Below are 22,210 nucleotides of genomic sequence, written 5' to 3'. Positions count from 1 at the left end.
GCCTTAAGCACTGCCAAACTGAAGCTATCTGCTAATTGGATGAACAACACCTCATATTCCGTCTGGGCATTCTCCAACCAGACAGCATTAACATCGACTCCAATTTTTATTAAAAACCTATCTCTCTCTTACCCTTTCTTCTGTCTCCTTAGCTCCAGCTCCTCACCCCCTTCCTCTCCATCTCCATTCAGAAAGTTACCTTCTCATCTAATCATTTCTCAGCTTTTTTTTCTTTTCTACCCTCTCACCTAAATCTACCTATAAACCTTTTGCCTGTACGCCCCACCTTGCCGCTCAGGTGCCTATCTGCTTTTTGCTCTTATCTAGATGAAGGGCTCAGTCTGAAACATTGGTTACCCTTTACTTCCTATGATGCTGTGTGACCTGTGGCGTTTCTCCAGCACTTGTGTGTTGCACACAACCCTGCATCTGCAGACTTTCAGTTTAACTCCAAATAACTCAAAGCAGAAAGTTTAATCAGCACAGGCTAATTCAGAACTGGATAATTAATAGACATTAGTAACAGAGGTTGGAGCATGGCATCGGTAAATTAATAGTAGAAGGGGAAAGTTTGGCAATTCAGAATTACAATTTGATGTAGAGAAAGCAAATTCAGGGCTGAGAGTTGTGCTTGCATGAGATCAGAGAGCAGGGAGTTTGATGTCCATGAGATGGTAGCAGAGGTGTCCTTTTGATTCTCAGTGCAAAGGCTGAGCTGTCATCTTTTTATTAATTTCAAGATACAACATGTTAACAAGCCCTTCCGCCCCACACAGTTTCACCCTTGTGACCAATGAATCTACTGACCTTGTACATCTTTTGAATGTGGGAGAAAACCAAAGCATCTGAAGGAAACTCACATGGACGTGGCGGATTTCAACCCAGGTCACTGGTGCAGTAATTGAATGGAGCGAATTGCGGAACCCTTTGAATTGGAAATTTCAAACAAATCAGCTATACACAAAAGTTGGAATTTAAAATTAAGGGACTTTCACTTATTCAGTGCCCTTCATGAATTTTTGCGATCAGAAAGCACTTGGAATCTTAGTCACTGCAAGTTCCTTGCTGTTGCAGCAGATAAATCAAAGATGCTCAATGAAATAATCTCCTAGTCTGCATCCATTCTCCCCAATGAAGAGGGGGGGCCACATCGGCATTATTGGATGCAGTAATTGACCCATAGAGATCTGCAGGTGAAGTATTGCTTCACTTGGAAGGACAGTTTGGGGCCCTGAATAGTGGTGAGGGAGGAGGTGTGGGCATTTCTTGCAGCGGTAGGTACTGTGGTTGGGGGGTGGGGGGCATGATTATTGGGAAGGTTTGAGTGAGCGACAGAGTCCCAGAGGGAATGGTCCCTGTGGAAAATGGAGACAGGAGGGGAGGGGAAGATGTGTCTGGTGCAGAGGATGAGATTATGGCTGCAGAGGCTGGTGGGGTAGAAGGTGTGGATGAGCGGTATTCCGTACTTGTTACGTCCAGGGGGAGGAATATGGACAAATGTGCCTCCCCCACTTCCTGATTTGACGGTTTGCTCGATCTTGGTGCTCGTGAAGGACAGCTCTAGTCTGAACATAAGAATATAAGAAATAGGAGCAGGAGTAGGCCATCCGGCCCATCAAGCCTGCTCCAAGATTCAACGTGATTATTGCTGATCTGATGATAGGCTAATCTCTACCTGTCTTTTCCCCATAGCCCTACTTCCCTTACTGTGTAGAAATCTATCCAACCTTGTCTTAAATTTATTTACTGAGGTCATCTCCTCTGCTTCATTGGGTAACGAATTCCAAAGATTCAGCCATCTCTGGGAAAAGCAGGCCCTCCTCATCTCTGTTCTAAATCTACTTCGCTGAATCTTGAGGCTATGTCCCCGAGTTCTGGTCTCCCCTATCAATGGAAACAACTTACCAACCTCAATCTATGCCTTTCATAATTTTATATTTCTTTAAGATCCCTTCTCATTCTTCAAAATTTGAGCGAGTACAGTTCCAGATGACTCAATCTCTCCTCATAGGCTAATCCCTTCATTCCTGGAATCAACCTGGTGAACTTCCTCTGCACAGCCTCTGTTCTTTGGCTTGGCTTCGCGGACGAAGATTTATGGAGGGGGTAAAAGTCCACGTCAGCTGCAGGCTGGTTTGTGGCTGACAAGTCCGATGCGGAACAGGCAGACACGGTTGCAGCGGTTGCAGGGGAAAATTGGTTGGTTGGGGTTGGGTGTTGGGTTTTTCCTCCTTTGCCTTTTGTCAGTGAGGTGGGCTCTGCGGTCTTCTTCAAAGGAGGTTGCTGCCCGCCAAACTGTGAGGCGCCAAGATGCACGGTTTGAGGCGTTATCAGCCCACTGGCGGTGGTCAATGTGGCAGGCACCAAGAGATTTCTTTAGGCAGTCCTTGTACCTTTTCTTTGGTGCACCTCTGTCACGGTGGCCAGTGAAGAGCTCGCCATATAACACGATCTTGGGAAGGCGATGGTCCTCCATTCTGGAGACGTGACCCATCCAGCGCAGCTGGATCTTCAGCAGTGTGGACTCGATGCTGTCGACCTCTGCCATCTCGAGACAGCCTCTGTAATGCGCGTCGAAAGAACCAAAGACTTGTTGATCCAAACCAAGGCTTTTATTAACTAAAAGACTGGAGCATATCACAAGTAGGTCAACCAGTCCAGAATGACCTGGTCTGGCTAGGAGCAATCCTTTAAGACCTGCCAGTAGCTGTGGCTACACTCTCAGCCAACCACAGTTATCCTACACTACCATCTGTACATATGTACATATACACATTGGTGATAGAATCTGTACTATCACAGCCTCCTAAACCAGTACATCCTTCCTCAAGTAAGGACATTAGAACTTCATGCAGTACTCCAGATACAGTCTCACCAGTACCTTGTACAATTGCAGCATAACCTCTCTGCTCTTAAATTCAATCCCTCTAGCAATGAAGGCCAACATTCTACTTCTTGATAGCCTGCTGCACCTGCAAACTAACCTTTGGCAATTCATGCATAAGCACTCACAAGTTCTTCTGCACGACAGCAAGCTTCAAGCACTTGCCATTTTTTAATAATCTTCTGATCTTTCATTTTTCCTTCCAAAGTGGATAACTTCACATTTACCAACATGATACTCCGTTTGCCAGACCCTTGCCCACTCACTTAATATATCTACATCTCTCCACAGACTCTCCATATCCTCTGCACAATTTGCTTTTCCACTCAATTTAGTGCCATCAGCAAACTTAGATACACTACACTCTGTCCCCTCTTCCAAATTGTTTATGTATATCGTGAACAGTTGCAGGCCCAGCACTGACCATTGCAGCATCCCACTCACCAATAGCCAAACAGAAAAGTACTTCTGCACCCCAACTCTCTGCTTTCTATTGGTTAACCAATCCTCTATCTATGCTAATAGATCACCCCCAACTCTATACATCCTTATCTTATGTACAAGTCTTTTATGTGGCACCTTATCAAATGCATTCTAAAAATCCAGGTAAAGAACATCCACCCCTCCTCTCTATCTACCACACATGTTATATCCTCAAAGAACTCCAGTAAATTGGTCAAACAGGATCTGCCTTTGGTGAATCCATGCTGCATTTGCCTGATGGATCCATTTCGCTCCGGATGCATCGGTATTTCTTCTTAAGTGATAGTTTCAAGCATTTTCCCCACCACAGATGTTAAACTAACTTGCCTATAATTCCCTGCCTTTTGCCGACATCCTTTTTTGAATCTTTGGCTTGGCTTCGCGGACGAAGATTTATGGAGGGGTAAATGTCCATGTCAGCTGCAGGCTCGTTTGTGGCTGACAAGTCCGATGCGGGACAGGCAGACACGGTTGCAGCGGTTGCAGGGGAAAATTGGTGGGTTGGGGTTGGGTGTTGGGTTTTTCCTCCTTTGTCTTTTGTCAGTGAGGTGGGCTCTGCGGTCTTCTTCAAAGGAGGTTGCTGCCCGCCGAACTGTGAAGCGCCAAGATGCATGGTTTGAGGCGAGATCAGCCCACTGGTGGTGGTCAATGTGGCAGGCACCAAGAGATTGAAAGTGTGATTTTCACTGTCTTTCAACCCACCCAATAGAGGTACCATAATTGTAATGTAATACTACATTTAGAATGTAACATACATTAAATTCTTTAATAGTGTCTGCTCAGAGCCCAGAGAATTTTGGTAATTTATCACCAAAGCCTTGACTATAATGCCTGCCATTTCTTTCAGTATCCTGGGATGTATTCCATCAGGACCACGGGATTTATCTTTGGACCCTCATGTTTCCTGACTATGACCTGTGATACCTATTACATCCAGGTCCTCACCTTCCATCCCATCCATAACATCTGTATTTGGCGTATTTGATGTGTTCTCCACCATGAAAACAAACAAATATCACTATTCAAAGCCTCAACCATTTCCTCATTGCCTAATACAAATTCCCCCTTCTCATCTTCCAAGGGCCTAACCTTCACTTTAGCCACCTTTTTGCGCTTTATGTAATTATAAAAACTTTTATTGCCCATTTTTATATTTTGTGCTAATCTTTTCTCATAGTCTATCTTCCCTTTCTTTATTGCTCACTTCGTGGTTCTTTGTTGCTTCTTAAAATTTTCCCAATCTTCTAGTTTTCTGTGGGTCTTGGTGACTTTATACACAAAAGCTTTTAGTTTGATGGCTTCCTTGATTTCCTTAGGTATCAAAAGTTGGGTGTCTTCTCCCTTAGTGTTCTAGAATATACTTTTGTTGAGCACCGTGAAAAATCTCTTTGAAAGTCTTGCATTGTTCCTCAACTGACCCTCCATATAGCCTGTGATCCCAATCTTCCCTGTCCAGTCCTCCCCATTTCCTTGTTTAGGCATAATACACCTGTTTTAGACAGAATGATAACACCCTATATTTGTATGATAAACTCAATGATACTGTGATCACTCTTTCCTAGAGGATCTCAAATTACAAGATTGCTATTTTACCTGTCTCATTGAACAGGACCAGATCCAAGACATCACATTCCCTTGTAGGTTCAGTAACACGCAGTTCAAGGAAACCATTGCACATAGACATTCTATGAAGTCCTCCTCAAGGTTGCCTCAAACAACATGATTGGCGCAGTCAATGTTAAAGTCCCCCACTGCTGTTCCATCCTTAAATGCCTCCAATATTTCTTGGTTTATTGCCTATGTCACTATTATATTATTATTGGGTGGCCTGTTGCCAACTCCCAAGAATGATTTTTTTTTCTCTTTACTATTCCTAATCTCTACCCAAATGGACTCAACATTTTTCTCCTTAGGTCTTGCCTCATCTCTCATGATTTCCCTGATCTCACCCTTAACTAAATGTGTTATCCCATCGCCAACCCCCACCTGTCCTTCTTTATTACCTGATATCCTTGCATATTTAATTCCCAATCTTTTCACCCTGCAACCATGTTTCTGTAATGGCCACTAAATCATACCCCTTTGTACTGATTTGTGCCACACGTTCACTGATCTTGTTTCAAGTGTTACAGATAAGGTGCCCTTATATCTATTGTCCCTCTAAAATCTGGGACTCTGCCTCTTTTGCACTTGACTTTTATCCCATAAACTCTTCTCTTTTTTTTAAACCTTTGCTTTTACTTTATCTATCCATCTCTAACGTGTTGAATCCACCACCCTACTATTTACAATCCTAGTTATCAGGATCCAGGTCCCATCATGGTTCAGATCGAGCCTGTCCCTTTTGAACATTTCCTTCCTTCCCCAATATTGGGGCCAATTTTCCACTTCTCCCACACCAATCCTTGAGCCTAGCATTTAACTCTCTAATCTTCTTGACCCTGTGTCAATTTGCATGTGGCTCGGGTACTAATCCAGAGATAATCACCTTTTTGATTCTGCTTTTTAATTTGGTCCCTAGCTCCTCAAATTCCCTTGAAGAACCTCTTTCCTCATTCCACCTACATCATTAGCACCCACTTGGGCCATGACAATTGCATCTTTCCCCTCCCACTGCAAATTCCTCTACAGGCCAGATAAGATGTCCCAAACCTTGGCACCAGGCAGCAATGCAGCCTTCTGGAAGCTCTGTCCCTACAGAGAACTTTGTGTATTTCCCTAACTATATTATCTCCGATTAGCACAACATTTCTCTTCTCTGTCCCCAATTGAATGGCTTCTTGAACTACAGTGCCATGGTCAGGCTGATCAGTCTTCTTATAGTCCCCATTCTTATACACACAAGGATCAAGAACCTCAGACTTGTGAGACATGATCAAGGACCGAAGCTCCTCCAGCACTGTCTCTTGGATTGAATCCCACTACTTGCCTCACTTTCAGTTACATCCCCTTGTCCCCAAACACAGGTCATATTTGAGGCAGCTATTCTAATAGGTATGACCTCCTCCTGAAAACATCTCCAGGTACCTCTGCCCCTCCTTGATGTGTTGCAGTGTTCATAGTTCAGATTCCAGGTCATCATTTTTGAGCCTGAATTTTTCAAGCAACCAACGCTGGCTGAAGATTAGTCATCAGTAACCACAAAGGCGTTCAGATTCAGATTTATTGTCAGAATACATACATAGCATCACATATAACCCTGAGATCCCTTTTTCCTGCAGGCATGGCAGAATTACCACTAAATGGTAGTGAGAAAAGTAAACTGTACACAGCGTAAACAATCAAAAGAACTGTTAACAGGTAAAGAATGTAAACAATTGACTGTGCAATAGAGAGAGAACAAAAAGAAAATCAATAAAGTGCACAAGTAAGAGCCCTTAAATGAGCCTTTAATTGACTTTGTCATTGAAGATTCTGATGGGGCAGGGGTAGCAGCTGTTCCTGAACCTGGTGGTGCAAGTTTTATGGCACCTATACATCTTTTCTGAAGGCAGCAGTGAGAACAGAGTACTCAATAGTAAGGAGGATTTTGCCTGTAATGTCCTGGGCTGTGTCCATTATCTTATGGAGGGCTTTACACCCAGGGGTATTGGTGTTCCCATACCAGACCATGATGCAGCCGATCAACATACTTTCCACCACTCCCCTGTAGAAACTTGCCAAGGTTTCTGGTGTCATAACCAACCCCACAAACTCCTGAGGAAGTAGAGGTGCTTATGTGCTTTCTTCAAGATGCCATTGATGTGTTGGGTCCAGGAAAGATCCTTCAAGATAGTGATTCCTGAGAACCTACATTTGCTCAGTTTCTCCACCTCTGATCCCTGGATTGTATACCTCTGGCTTTCCATTCCTGAAGCAGATGTCACCTGCTCCCATATTGTGCAGCTAGAACAAATACCCTAATCCCATGTGATTACTTTAATTAGCTGTAATTAAGTGACTTTTAGAGAATCACTGCAAAAGCCTTACCTATTCCTCACCATGCAACCTCACAACTCAGTCCCACTCCTACACTGAACCACTCTCACACAGACTGTTCCATTTGCACTTCCCCTCATTTTATTGGCTGCAGCTAATTAGCCAATGGAAAAATTTAAAGGAGTACCTACTTTCCCAGTGCTTTTAAAAGCCTTATGAGCTCATCTTCCCTTTTAAGTATCCTGCAAACAAAGTTCATTTCCTGACACTCACCAGTCACTGAACTAATAACTGCCTAATGCTTTCCATAGATGCTGTGAGGCCTTTAAAATGTTTCCAGCATCTGCAGACTCTTTGTTTAACTGAGCTTCATTTGTTTACATTCTTGGACTAGTCTGTTACATCTTTCTGTTAATATTTCCTTTGATCCACACTGATTCTTCTTGGAGCATGATGAAAGTTCAAAATCTCTACACTGACACAGTCTTACCATCAATTTATTACCTCTAATGCAAAGCCTGAACCATTTTATAGCTGGATGTCAAATGCATGAACTCAATGAGTTCTACATGAATATCACATTGTGATTATGAAACCTGACAATGTTCGCAGTGGTCTGGGTCAGTCTGGGCTAGTGGTTGGACCAGGTGAGACTATGGTGGAAGACAGAATATCAAAGGTAATGGAATGGTGGTGGAACACAGGTTGGGAATGATGGTGAAACACAGGCTGGGAAAGGTGGTGGAACTCAGGCTGGGAATGGTGGTGGAACACGGACTGGGAAAGGTGGTGGAACACAGGCTGGGAAAGGTGGTGGAACTCAGGCTGGGAATGGTGGTGGAATACAGACTGGGAAAGGTGGTGGAACACAGGCTAGGAAAGGTGGTGGAACTCAGGCTGGTAAAGGTGGTGGAACACAGGCTGGGAAAGGTGGTGGAACACAGGCTGGGAAAGGTGGTGGAACACAGGCTGGGAAAGGTGGAGGAACACAGGCTAGGAATGGTGGTGGAACACAGGCTGGGATTGGTGGTGGAACACAGGCTGGGAATGGTGGTGGAACACAGGCTGGGAAAGGTGGTGGAACACAGACTGGGAAAGGTGGTGGAACACAGGCTGGGAATGGTGGTGGAACACAGGCTGGGAAAGGTGGTGGAACACAGGCTGGGAAAGGTGGTGGAACACAGGCTGGGAATGGTGGTGGAACACAGGCTAGGAATGGTGGTGGAACACAGGCTGGGATTGGTGGTGGAACACAGGCTGGGAATGGTGGTGGAACACAGGCTGGGAAAGGTGGTGGAACACAGACTGGGAAAGGTGGTGGAACACAGGCTGGGAATGGTGGTGGAACACAGGCTGGGAAAGGTGGTGGAACACAGGCTGGGAAAGGTGGTGGAACACAGGCTAGGAATGGTGGTGGAACACAGGCTGATTGATGTACCATCAATAATCACAAAAGGCTGAAGTTGTGAAACTATCAGCCTTTTATTAACTAAAGACCGGAACAACCATCAACCTCACTGACTGATCGAAGCAAAGAGAAATAGGGAACATGCAAGGGGCAATGGGTAGGATTGGTATTGGGAGGCATATCCAGCCAGCAGCAGCCAATCATGGCATAAACAGTGGTTTACCACATTGGTTAAGGTGGTGAGTGGTGAACACAGGTGGGAAAGGTGGTGGGATGGTGAACACAGTCTAAGTAAATTAATGGAGTAATACAACAGGGTGGACCAGGTGGTGGAACACAACATGAGGCAGGTGTGCGTAACCTGGTTCCTTAGAAGATATTTGAGTAGGAATTCATTTGCATGCACCAAACATACACTGCAGAGAATGAATATCAAGGAATAACAAAGCTTCTCTAACAAGGTTCAGAAAATAATAATAAACCCTGTGCATGTTACTATTGGACTAATAGTCTAGTTACTCTTCTTGTTGCAAAGGGAGCTATCATATGCCTCCCCCTTCCAAAACAAATCTATAATTTATCCGTATATGGAAGTGCACCAGATGAATGGATTTCAAGTTTGGAAGCAAGTAAGTCCTACTGATAGGAGAAGCATGGATAGCAGAGGCCTGAGATATTATCATTTGCAGGTTCCAAATTGTCATCTACCTTCTTGGCTAAGGAATATTATTGCTGGGTTTAAACCCAACAATAGGAAACATTGCAGTGGTTCAAAGCAACACCACCTTCTCAATGGCAATTAAGGTTGGGCAATATACTGTAAATTGGCCATGCAATGCCCACACCCTATATATTTATAAAAGGAAACTGCATGAGAGGCTTGTCTAGAAGGTTGGATCATATGAACTCCAGGGCAGGTGAGGCAATTGACTAGTTGTAAAGTCACAGAGGGTAATTTGGAGATCTGTGATAAATAAATGCTGTGGTGGGCAGGGGGGGGAGGGATCAGTTTATAAGTTTATGGATGACATTTCAATTGGTTTTTTAGTGGCCAATGAGGAAGGTTGCCTAAAGGATCTTATTCAAAGGTCTGAGGAATGACAATTGGAATTTAACTTGGACAAACATGAAGCATTGCATTTTGGTTAGTCAAACCAGGGCAGGACTTCCACAGTAAACAGTTGGGCCCTGGGGAGTGTTGTGGAACAGAGAGACCTGGGGTTGCAAAGACTAAGTTTTCTGAAAGTTGCAACACAGGCAGACAGGGTGGTGAAGATGTCTGGCACACTTGCCATGTGAGCAGGAATTGAGATATTATGTTACAACTGTACAAGATATCGGTGAGGACTGATTGAAATACTGTGTACAGTTGTGGTCACCTTGCGAGAGAGAAGGATATAAAAGGGGTATAAAAAAGGTTCATGAAGATGTTACTGGGTCTGAAGGGCTTGCTTACATTTTGCTCATACCTTGATGAAGGGCTCAAGACCGAAACTTTGGTCTTGAGCACTTTATCTTTGCTATAGAATGTACACTGTTTGGCCGACTGAGTTTTTCTATCATTATGTTTTTACTATAAACAAAACTGTTGGATTGAGTGTGTTATGGGAAATGATTTATCACATAATGAAGCTGAGAAATGTGGGCACTGTACTCCATCACCAGTCTCTCAAGTCTGCCAAACCATTCAATGAGATCATGATTGATCTGTATCTTAAGTCCATCAACTCCTTCTTGTTTCACATCTTTTAGTCTCCTTCACCATTAGAAATTTATAAAGCTCACATTCAAAGCTATTATTTTGTGGAAGGATTCCACACTCGCAATACCTTTTGTGGTAAGAATCAGTATTCTGAATTTCTCCTCTGCATAGCATGATTCATTCATTTCTGGAAAATATTTATCTCCATTTACCCTTTCAAAATCTTAAAAACCTCACCCTCTATGTAATTTCCCATTAGTGTTGCAGTTTTTATAAACAAATATTGATTTTTTTCCAAAAGCTCATTAGCTTGATCATCAATCAAGGTCAAAGCCAAGGTTCCTTTCTTGGCAAGTATATAAATGCACAAAATTTAATTTTGTTTGCCTGTAAAGGCACACAGAGGTACCACTAGTTCAGCACCCCTACTAAAAGAGAAAAAAACCCTCAAAAGATCTGTCTGTGGATCCTACCGCCAGCTCCAATGCCCCGTAATCTCTGCAGTTGCATGGCCTCCTGTCTTGTCCAAGTGGTGAACCAGAGGTCCAAGCATCAAAGATCCCCTCTTTGGTACGTGGCTCTGAATCTCTGATTAGGAGGCTTGTCAGTGTCCAAGGCCTTTCAGGAGTCCCGCTTGCCATCAGCACCCTTCAGCAGTCCTGAGGCAACTTGTAGTTTGGTATGGGGCTTGGTCATTGATTCTCCTTGCTGGTCTGCTGCTGTAGTCTCCTGCCTTTTAGGGTCCTTACCCAGGCTTCTTCTCCTCAGTGGTGTGGCGTTCTCCTGCTCTAGTGCTCAGCACCTGTCCTCTGCTCCCTGCAACCCTCATGGTCCAGGCTTCCAAGCTGGGTGCTGTCGTCTTGAGCACGACTTCAGTTTGTTCTCTGACATTAAAATAACACACCTGGCTCTGGGATATTCTTTAAACCTATACAGGGCTGTCAGTGAAATGACTGGCAGTAGGGCCCTGCAGAGGAGTATAATGCTTCCCATTATGTCACCAGCAACTGTTGCTTTCAAATGCAGTCACTTGAAATCATATCATTGTACAATTTATAGTGTGATGCTTAATTTTAATATTCAGCAAAGCTGAGATATTTCTCTTGCCCAACATTCATCAAAATTTGAAAAAGTAATTTTGAAAATTATCTTTTGAGTTAGACATGAGGAATCAAATCAATTTTGTACAAAAAAGTTAATTTATTCCAGACTACTTTATATTTGCATTTTATAATTTCATAATAATCATTATAATGAAAAATGTTCATATTTTAAAATTTGTACCACCTGTAAAGGATAAAATTCTACCTACTTTAAGCAAAGAGAGCAAACAGCATCGACGATATAGTTTTGAAATAGGGGACCACATTCACTGGTTATCATAGAGCATAGAGCATTACAGCACAGAAACAGGCCTCTTCGGCCCTTCTAGTCTGTGCCGAACCATTTTTGTTGTCTAGGCCCACTAAACTGCACCCAGTCTGTAGCCCTTCATACCTCTCCCATCCATGTACCTGTCCAAATTCTTCTTAAATGTTACAATTGACCCCACATTCACCACTTCAGCTGGCAGCTCATTCCACACTCCCACCACACTCTGAAGAAGGACCCCCTCGTGTTCCCCCTGAACTTTTCCTCTTTTTGATTTATATCTCACCTACCTTCAGTGGGAAAAAAGCTTACCTATATTTATTGTTTATCCCCCTCATAATTTTAAAAACCTCTATCAAATCTCCCTGAGGCACACCACTAGTCACAGTCCTCCAGACTGAGAAGCAATCATCCACCACTACTCTCTGGCTTCTCCCATCTATCCATTGTCGAATTCAATTCACTACTACACCATGAATGCCTAGCCCCTGAAGCTTCCTGACTAACCTACCATGTGGGTCCTTGTCAAAGGCTTTAGTCCACACAGACAATATCAACAGCCTTGATAACCTTCATGGAAAATCTTTCTATGATTGGTTAAACACAACCTACCATGCACAAAGCCATGTTGACTATCCCAAATCAGTTCCTGGCTATCCAAATAATTGCATCCTGAAAGTATTAAGAATTTTTCATCAGTCTTCATTCTCAATGGAAACTGAAAACTGTAGATACTGGAAATCTGATATCAAAACAAAGAATACTGGCAACACTCAACAAGCCAGGCAGCCTCTGTGGAAAAGAACATTCAACAGAATATCAGATGAGTATTTCCGGCATTTTGTTTTTTTTTTCCCTGAAGTTTAGATAAAAGGTGTGATAGTACGGATTCTAACACCAATGTGTATATGTACAGATTGTAGTGTAGGATGACTGTGATTGGCTGAGAGTGTAGCCACACCTTCTGGCAGGTCTTTAAGGATTGCTCCGAGCCAGACCAGGTCATTCTGGACTGGTCAACCTACTTGTGATATGCTCCAGTCTTTTAGTTAATAAAATTGTAGAGCGCGTTGAAAGAACCAAAGCCTTGGTTTGGATCAACAAGTCTTTGGTTCTTTCGACGTGCTCTACAAAAGGTTTCACTGTGCTTTCCATCCCAGAAATGCTGCTTCACCTGGTGAGTGTTTGCCATATTTTCTGTTTTTAGTTCCGCATTCTTAATCTATTAAATTAGATTCCCTATTTGTTAAAATAGGATAGTCATGTTTTTAAGGCTTCAAGATGGACACATGAATATGGAGGGAAGAAAGGGATGTGGATCATGTGCAAGCAGCAGTGATGTAATGTAATTTGGCACTGTGTTTGGGCAGACAATGTGGGCTGAAGCGTCTGTTCCTGTGATGTATGTTCTAGAATGAATAGAGAATATGCACTCATTTTTCTCAGCTCACAGCCAATTCTCTTGAAGGCTCTGATTTCTTGCCAGCAGTTTTAGAAGAACCATAACAACAATGTTATTAAGAACTAAAGACACAATTATGTTTTTATTACATAGAAATTACTTTGTTTTCCATTCACACACGAATGACCAATACTTGAAATCTCCGGTTTCTTACGTTTTTAAGTGTGGTAAGTAAAGAGGTGGGACTTGCAAATACGTGCGCTATTCATTAACCCGTTGTTGCAGTCTGCCTGCAGTTCAGTTTAGACCAGACAGTCTACAAAATTGTATAGGGGTGCAGCAGGAAAATTTTCGGAACGAAACTCAATTCTGTTCCAAACTTTTTACACAGCCTGCTTTGTGGGAATTTTGCAATAATTTCCTGTTACTCAGCGGCTGTGTCTGTGTAAAAACCAGAAAAGCTGGAAAAACTCAGCAGGTCATACAATGTCCTTTATATAGAAAAGGTAAAAATACATAACCGACATTTCAGGCTTGAACTCTTCATCAAGGTATGGAAAAATGAGGGCAGGCGTCCAAACAAAATGGTTGGAGGGAGAGGGGTAGGGGGAGGAGCACAGTCCCACAGGCTGGTGGATAAGAGACGGATGGCACATCAGCAAACAAGGGCAGGGGGAATGGCTCTGTGAATGGAGAGGGTTGGAGAGCTGGAGAAGAGAAGATAGAGGAATGGAGAAGAGAGAGGAAGAATGGGGAGTAGGCTAGCAGAAACCAGAGAAGTTGATGTTGATGCCATCCACTCGGAAAGTGCTGAGACAGAAAATTAGGTGTTGCTCTACCAATTTACATGTGGTCGTGGTTTGACAGTACATGAAACCATGGAGAGACATGTTAGCACGGGAGTGGGGCACAGAATTGAAGTCGTTGGCCACTGGGAGATCCCTGTCACTGATACAGACAGAACGAAGGTGCAAGCTAGAACTGAAACTCTAACTGTTTTCTGTCACTCTGGGCCACATAGTGAACATTAAATTCTAATAGAGCTCTTGAACACCTGAGACCTGAGACCTCCCTTGTTCATACAGCTTATAATCCTACCAGACAAGGATTCATGGCTTCAGTACTCTCAAGCACCTTCTGTCAAAAACCATGAAAGTAAACTCTGCATTTCCATCATACTGTGGCACCTATGAAGTCCTTTTTGATGTGTTGCGGTAAATATAGCAACCAATCAACTAGCTCCAATGAACAGTAATTCTGTGGGCTCTCTCCAATGAGCCAATTTGTTTTCTGTTCTTCATATCAATGTGGAGAATGATCTAACCGCAAGGTTACAATTTATTTCACAGATGTCATGTGTCTTGAAAGTTCTTCATTGGTTAGAAAATGTTTGGGATATCCATAGGTTGTACAAGCTGCATGATAAATGCATGTTATTTCTTGCGCATGATGCCAATCCACTTCCGCATTGTAAGGTAAAACATCATGAGATGGGACCGGAGAAGGAGTCACCCAGTACTAAGGAGTAACAGAATGCATCCTTGTACTTACAAGATAAGAGAGACATTGATGGATTGAGAGGCAGGAAGCTAGCAGGGAAAGGATAGCAACAGTTTAAGAGAGACATTGATGGATTGAGAGGCAGGAAGCTAGCAGGGAAAGGATAGCAACAGTTTTAGTCATTGGACAAGTAATGATATGATGATGTTCTAAGCATGTATCCAAGGGTATAAAGAATCACCATTTTGCTGATAACGGCAGAATGCATTCTCCGGCTAACATCGTTAGTCGCAAGTGTTACAATCCGGTAATAAAGAACAAAGAACCCTGATTTCGACTCAGCCTGGTGTTTGTCTCACTCATTCATGAACAAAGCAGACCTAACAGCATTGACAGGCATCATCAGTGCAGCGCCTGACTGATTTCCATTCAATGAAAGGTACTCCAAGCACCACCTCATTGGAATTCAGAACAAATCATATAGTGCATCCCAAAAAGTAGAAGTTCATAGAGTCTTGCTTTTGGAATGTATCGAGCCCTTGATACACATTGTTAAGCTGCTCATTATTTGCAATCCATTTTAGGTAAATATAAGTTAATCAAGCAACATCTTTGAGGACAGACTTTGGAGCAAGTCTGTCAGAGATGGATAGTGGCCTGGTTATAGATTGATCCACAGGTTTCCTGACATGGCAATCACTCTCAAGACTGACTACCATGTCTTTATTTCCCTTCTGCTTTTTAGCTGTCTCTCTAGAGAGGGTGGAATTGGAGGCAAACTGCTCTAAAAAAGCTTACCACAGCTATATGAAAGATTCCAGCTGGAACATGAACTGAATTCTTTTGCTAAAAATTGCTAAGTGAAAGGCAAAGCTAAGTCATAGAGAAAACAAATGAGAGGTTCACAAAATGTCCTTTTAAACTGTCAAAACTCTGGAGATCAGTAAATCTATTGATTCTTGTAGCCAAGTAATAAATGTTGGCCAGCTCAAAAATTCCCCAGTTCCTTTTCCACTACTTTAGCATCTAATCCACATCGCAGCACTCACAACATACAGCATCTCCCTCCCCAGTACGTCAGCCTTTATTACGTCCCGCCTCCTGGGGAAGGCTCAAATCTACACTGGCCAGAAAGAACAACAGACTACCTTTGAGGACTTCTCGCTATGTCACAAACTCATCCCTACTGGTCTCTTCTCACTCTATCAATTCATTTGTGTCAGAGAACAAAGAACTGTCCAGCACAAGAACAAAGCTTTCATCCCATGAAGTCTATGATGACCAGGATGCCAACCCAAATCCATCTCCCTGCACAAGGTCCATATTTCTCTTTCCCTGCTTGTTTTCCTTTCTGTTTAAATGCTTTTTCTTTCTTTTTTAATATTTTTATTAACATTGAAATTTCACACCCAAAAATACAGAGTACATACATTAACAGTCAAGAAGATACATTACATTTAAATCATGCAATTTCCTCCAAAGTACTGCACATTTTAATCAAAAAGGAAAATCTAAACCCACCACCAAGAAAGAAGGTGTTTGGCAAAAAAAAAGACAGAATTCTTATCAGAATGATAAATCTTTCTTAAACACTGCTATTTGCTTCCACTGTTGACCACCCTCTGATTAAAAACCCTGCCTGATGAATCTCCTATAAATTTTGCCTCCCTCATTTTGACCTTCTAGTATTTGACACTTCCATCTCAGGAAAAAGACTGATTATCCACCCTATCTATGCCTTTCATGGTTGGACACTGAGGTTCATGCTCAAGATAGTGTCTTCAGGACAGGAGACAAGATGCCAGGGTTGAAATCTCCCGTGCAATCTGGAAGGCAAAGCGTGGATACACACAGAAGATCCATAGACAGCTGTGCGACACCATATGGCAAGGATCAAAACTATAACAGACCACAGGATAATCATGCGCATCAAAGACAATGATGCCTCTCTTCCTGATGGACTGAACATTATCTATGCTCGATTCAATGAGAAGAACAGACTGATGCTAAAGAACACTCTGTGTCTCCCTGATGAACCACAGAGAAGGTGACAAGAACTCTATCCAAGATTAACCCACCACATAAGGCAGTGGGACCAGACAACATACTTAATCAGGTACTGAAGAACTGTGTAGACTAAATGACAGAGGTCATCATGGGCATCTTCAACATGTCACTGCAGCAGTCCATTGTCCCCATGTGTTTCAAGACAGCCATTATCATCCTGGTACCAGGACTCAATGACTACCACTCAGTGGCACTGACCTCCATCATTACAAAATTCTCCAAGTGTCTCGTGATGGAACACATCAAAGTACACCTGCCAGAGACATTAGACCCATTTCAATTCACCGATAGAAGAAACTGTTCCACTGATGACACTGTAACCTTGTCTCTCCACTCTGTCCTGACCCTCCTGGAGAATAACGCTTCATACGCCAGGCTGCTGTTCATCGATTCCAGCTTAATGTTTAATACGATCATTCTCCTGAGACTGGTGGAGAAACTATCCCTGCTGAGAGTTCAACACCCCTCTCTATAACTGGATTCTGGACTTGGTAACAGAAAGATCACAGTCTGTCTAGGCTGGCAGAAGAATATCGAGTAGCGTCACATTGAGCACTGGCACATCTCAGGTCTGTGTGTTCAGCTCTCTCACAAGCTACCCACTACTGGCCAACATCCTGTCAATATTATACAGGAGCTCTATAGAGAGTGTCGTAGCTGGCTGCATCACAGTCTGGTGTGGTTGCTGTAAAGCATTGGATCGGAGATCAATCCACAGGACCATAAGAGCAGCAGAGAGGATCACTGATGTCTCCCTCCCCTCCAATGATGTGATCTACCGAGATCATTGACTGAAGAGGGCCTGCAAAATAATTTAGGACCCCCTTTCACCCCACACACCAGCACCTTCCAGCTACTCTCATCAGGAAAGAGATACAGGAGCATCAGGGCCAGAACCCCCAGGATGAGAAACAGGCAGTGAGTCTGCTGAATGACAAATGTTACGTCTGTTTGTGTGTTTGAATATTTTTGCACCAAGGACCGGAGAATGCCGTTTACAGCAGCGCTTGATGTCCTGTTTTGCGGAAACTGCCAAAATGTTTGGCCTGGAAGTCAGCCTGAAGAAAACTGAGGTCCTCCATCAGCCAGCTCCCCACCATGACTACCAGCCCCCCCACATCTCCATTGGGCACATAAAACTCAAAACGGTCAAACAGTTTACCTATCTCGGCTGCACCATTTCATCGGATGCAAGGATCGACAACGAGGTAGACAACAGACTCGCCAAGGCAAATAGCGCCTTTGGAAGACTACACAAAATAGTCTGTAAAAACAACCAACTGAAAAACCTCACAAAGATTAGTGTATACAGAGCCGTTGTCATACCCACACTCCTGTTCGGTTCCGAATCATGGGTCCTCTACCGGCATCACCTCCGGCTCCTAGAACGCTTCCACCAGTGTTGTCTCCGCTCCATCCTCAACATTCATTGGAGCGACTTCATCACCAACATCGAAGTACTCGAGATGGCAGAAGCTGACAGCATCGAATCCACGCTGCTGAAGATTCAACTGCGCTGGGTAGGTCACGTCTCCAGAATGGAGGACCATTGCCTTCCCAAGATCGTGTTATATGGCGAGCTCTGCACTGGCCACCGAGACAGAGGTCCACCAAAGAAGAGGTACAAGGACTGCCTAAAGAAATCTCTTGGTGCCTGCCACATTGACCACCGCCAGTGGACTGATATCGCCTCAAACCGTGCATCTTGGCGTCTCACAGTTCGGTGGGCAGCAACCTCCTTTGAAGAAGACCGCAGAGCCCACCTCACTGACAAAAGACAAAGGAGGAAAAACCCAACACCCAACCCCAACCAACCAACTTTCCCTTGCAACCGCCGCAACCGTGTCTGCCTGTCCCGCATCGGACTTGTCAGCCACAAACGAGCCTGCAGCTGACGTGGACATTATCCCTCCATTAATCTTCGTCCGCGAAGCCAAGCCAAAGAAGAACTTGTTCAAACAGATGACATAATTTCATAATTTTTTATCTACTTTTACCAGTTACCCCTCAGCTTCCTATGTTGCGGGAAGCAATCTGTGCACATTGCAACATTGTAGGATGAAGGGCCTGTACTGTGCTGTAATGTCCTATATTCTATAAAAACAGGAAACCAGACTGATGAACTGGGAACAAGTGTGAGATGATGATCTTTGGGAGACCATTGAGTGATGGAAATTGAGGAAGAAGCCAACAACGACAGCAGGGACCTATAAGCAGGGATTGTGCAATCAACTTCAGGGCTTCAGGGAAAACATCATTTCAAATGATTCAGGAAGATTCTCAATGCAATAACAGATGACTCACCCAAAGGTAAAAAGTTAAACTGTCAGACAAATATAGGCAACAGCAATATATTTGGAGATGTCATAACAAAAAGCATTTAAATGATCATGAGGTTGCCAAGAGGTTTTAGGATAATGGATGATTTGAATGTGATCAGCAGTTTTCAACATTTCTATTTAAGACCCAGGGTTCAAGATTCTCAATTAGAAAAAGTTTCAGACCAAACTGCAGTGGATATAGGTATTCTATCTCTAGAAGTATTTTGAGGTTGATAGGGTGTTATATGTGGAGGAACGTGGGCTCTCTGTCTGGAACATTGAGGATTGTGGAGGGTCACGTATCCTCCTTGTTTCAGAGTCCTTCCGCTGCCAGGCATTGAGGGATTGAGTCCAGAGACAAAGTTCCTCAAACAACAGAGGGGGAAGTAACTACAAGGGGCCAGAGTGTTGGCAATGATCCAACGTAGCAAATTAGAGAACAAATGTAACAATGGAATGTATGAATATGACACAAAGGATCCAAAAAGACTTGCACGGTTTTCTTTTGTACATAATTTTATTGTGAATAAAGTTTAGTTTTGGGGGGAAAAAAAAGCACAGCTGATGATCTCCAGTGCATTCACGGTGCAGAATTCCACAGTTTATTGTCCCACAAACTGCAAGGAACCTGAATTTGCACCTGGGGACCAGCAGCTAATTGGCAGTATCCACCACTGTAAGTGAGCCTCAATTGCATATTCCTTGCACAGAGGCAACTGCACCAAGTATTTAACAGATCATCTTTGGACTTTTTGCCAATTGAAGCAACATTTCTGCCCAGTTTGATAAATCTGGCAACATTCCACAACACAAACTGGTCAGAGTATATGTGGTCATTTTAATTTGTTGCGCATTTGAATGAACATTGCTGAGCTGCATTCAGAACAAGATGATAAACAACACCACAGGTGAAGTTAATGGGAGGAACTGCATGATTTTCTACTGCAGGCACCCAAGGGCAGGGCATTTGTTCTCTGTGATGGGAATCTATTATCTTGTCCCTATCTTAACCAAACTAAAAAATTTCAGCTCAACAGTTACATTTCTGATCAATTTTATATTCATAAAAGTAAAGCATGCCTATATGTGCACTTCATATTTCCATCAATGAGGTAGCAATCTGCTCTGCCCTTATAGGACCGAGACCGTTGACCCTCTGGGAACTGTCCTGCATGGCCCAGCTATTGATTCTCTTTGAAAGTGATGGTTTCAGTCAGTCAAGGGAGAGGCGAGCAGGGGTATCCTGTCTTTGTCTTTTGTTATAATGAGAGACTGCATGCTCAGAATGGATCAATGTGTATCTTGCTGAACATTCCCTCAGTATGCTACATTATATAGATGATGGAACAGGAACAGGCCCTTTAGTCTACAACGTCTGCACTGTACAAAGATGCTGATAATAACATGCCATCATTCATATCCTTCTGTTCCCTATATGCCTGTCCAAATACCTCATCAACCTTTCTATATTATGTGCTTCCATTACCACCCCTGTCAGTAATTTCCAGACACTTAACTCTCTTTGTTTACAATAAAAAAAAGCCTCCTTTAAACTCCCTGTCTCATCTTAATGCTCCACACTTCAGTTTTTGACCTACTCTGGGTAAAGGACTATCAGTCTGCAATTGCCACCCTGGTCTCCCAAATCCATGCTTTTCCATCCCCACACAAGTCAGTCCTTCGCCTTCACCACTGACAGACTGAGGCCGAATGCAAGCTAGAAAAGAGTACCTCAGACTCCCTCTGGGATGTCTGCAACCCAATGGTGTGAACATTGAATTTTCCAAATTGTCACCCATGCCTTTATCTCTCCTGGTCTCCGCATCCCCTGTTTCCCTGCTACCTAGTGTTCATCCTCCTGCCCCTCCTGGTTCTCTTTTCTTATCACTCACACTGTACATTCAGGTACATACTGTAGGGGAGAAGATAGCATGAAATTATATACAAATTGGATACTAAATTAAATAAACCAAAAAAGTTAGCCCTGTATTAAACGTGGCAAAAGATAAACCAGATTATTGGGTTAAAAGTACGACTGTCTCTCAAAATGCCCCTAACCCAGAACAAGTTAATTCCTATGACCATGGGTAATAAGATCCTGGACACCTGGTGCCAGAAAGGGATCAGATGTATCGAGGACTGTTATGAGGTGGGGAAGCTCATGCCATTTGAGCAATTAAAAAATAAATTTGATTTATCAAATAAGACCACCTTCTGCTAGCTTCGATTATGTTTTTTTCTGAGAGACATATTAGGCGCCATCGATGGTCCTGCTGCTGTTTAGAGACATGGAGGCTCTAATTCAAAAGGGGATGATCACACGTAAATTCATCTCTGCTATGTCTATTCTGTTCCAAAACGAGGGTTTCCATAAAGCGAGACAAAGATGGAAGTCAGACTTAGGAGCAACAATTCCTGAACGATGCTGGTCCGACTTCTGTCGGGACAGCATGTTGGCTGATGCATTACAATTTTTTGCACCAGGTCTACTTTACACCTTAAAAATCGCACAAGTTAAAACCAGAAACTTCAGATTTGTGTTTTAGATGTGGTGAGGAGATAAGAAACTTTGTGCATTCAACCTGGCTATGTGCCAAGGTGAGACCCTTTTGAGTAGAATTAGGGGACATTTTGGAGAAAATTACAGGGGTGGAATATCCACAGGATTGAGCGATGTTCTTGTTGGGGGATATTATGAACATGAGTCCGAGGTTGTCCAAACACCAAACTCAATTCATAAAAGTTGCCTTGGTAGTGGCCAGGAGATGCATAATGGTTATCTGGAAATCTGTCTCCCAGCTAAGCACAGTACGATGGAACATGGAGATGTGGAGCTGTGTTCCTCTGGAGAAAATTACCTATAACTTGAGAGGGAGACACAGTACGTTCATTAAGATGTCGCAGCCATACTTGTGATACATTGAGGTGCAAGTGTGATTAACCTTCCCAATGCCTCTCTCAAAAGGAAGCAATGGGCTCACACAAGTCCTGGAATTTCAAGAATGAGGAGATAATTTACAGGCCAGGCTGGAACCCCTTTTTTTGTGTATTTGCATTGTTTATTTTAGTAATTGATATTTCTCTCTCTTTGTTAATGTTGGGGTGGGAGGGGGGGGATGAAAGATGGGGGGAAAAATAAGGACTCTGTATAAAC

The 22,210-nt window shown here is 43.2% G+C and overlaps 1 protein-coding gene across 1 annotated transcript in view; it reads left to right on the top strand.

The window, feature by feature from the left end:
• Window positions 1-14,999, top strand: part of LOC138761748 (uncharacterized) — a 119,984-nt gene extending 104,985 nt beyond the window's left edge. Inside the window, exon 2 of the mRNA XM_069934446.1 lies at window positions 14,644-14,999. The gene's annotated coding sequence lies outside the window, so the exon portion shown is untranslated. The remainder of the gene's footprint in view (window positions 1-14,643) is intronic.
• The last annotated feature ends 7,211 nt before the right edge of the window (window positions 15,000-22,210 follow it).

The sequence above is a fragment of the Narcine bancroftii genome, chromosome 4, assembly GCF_036971445.1.
Source record: "Narcine bancroftii isolate sNarBan1 chromosome 4, sNarBan1.hap1, whole genome shotgun sequence".
In the NCBI taxonomy this organism is placed as follows: domain Eukaryota; kingdom Metazoa; phylum Chordata; class Chondrichthyes; order Torpediniformes; family Narcinidae; genus Narcine; species Narcine bancroftii.
Note: the sequence above shows the minus strand (reverse complement) of the source record. Positions and strands in the feature narration are given on the sequence as shown.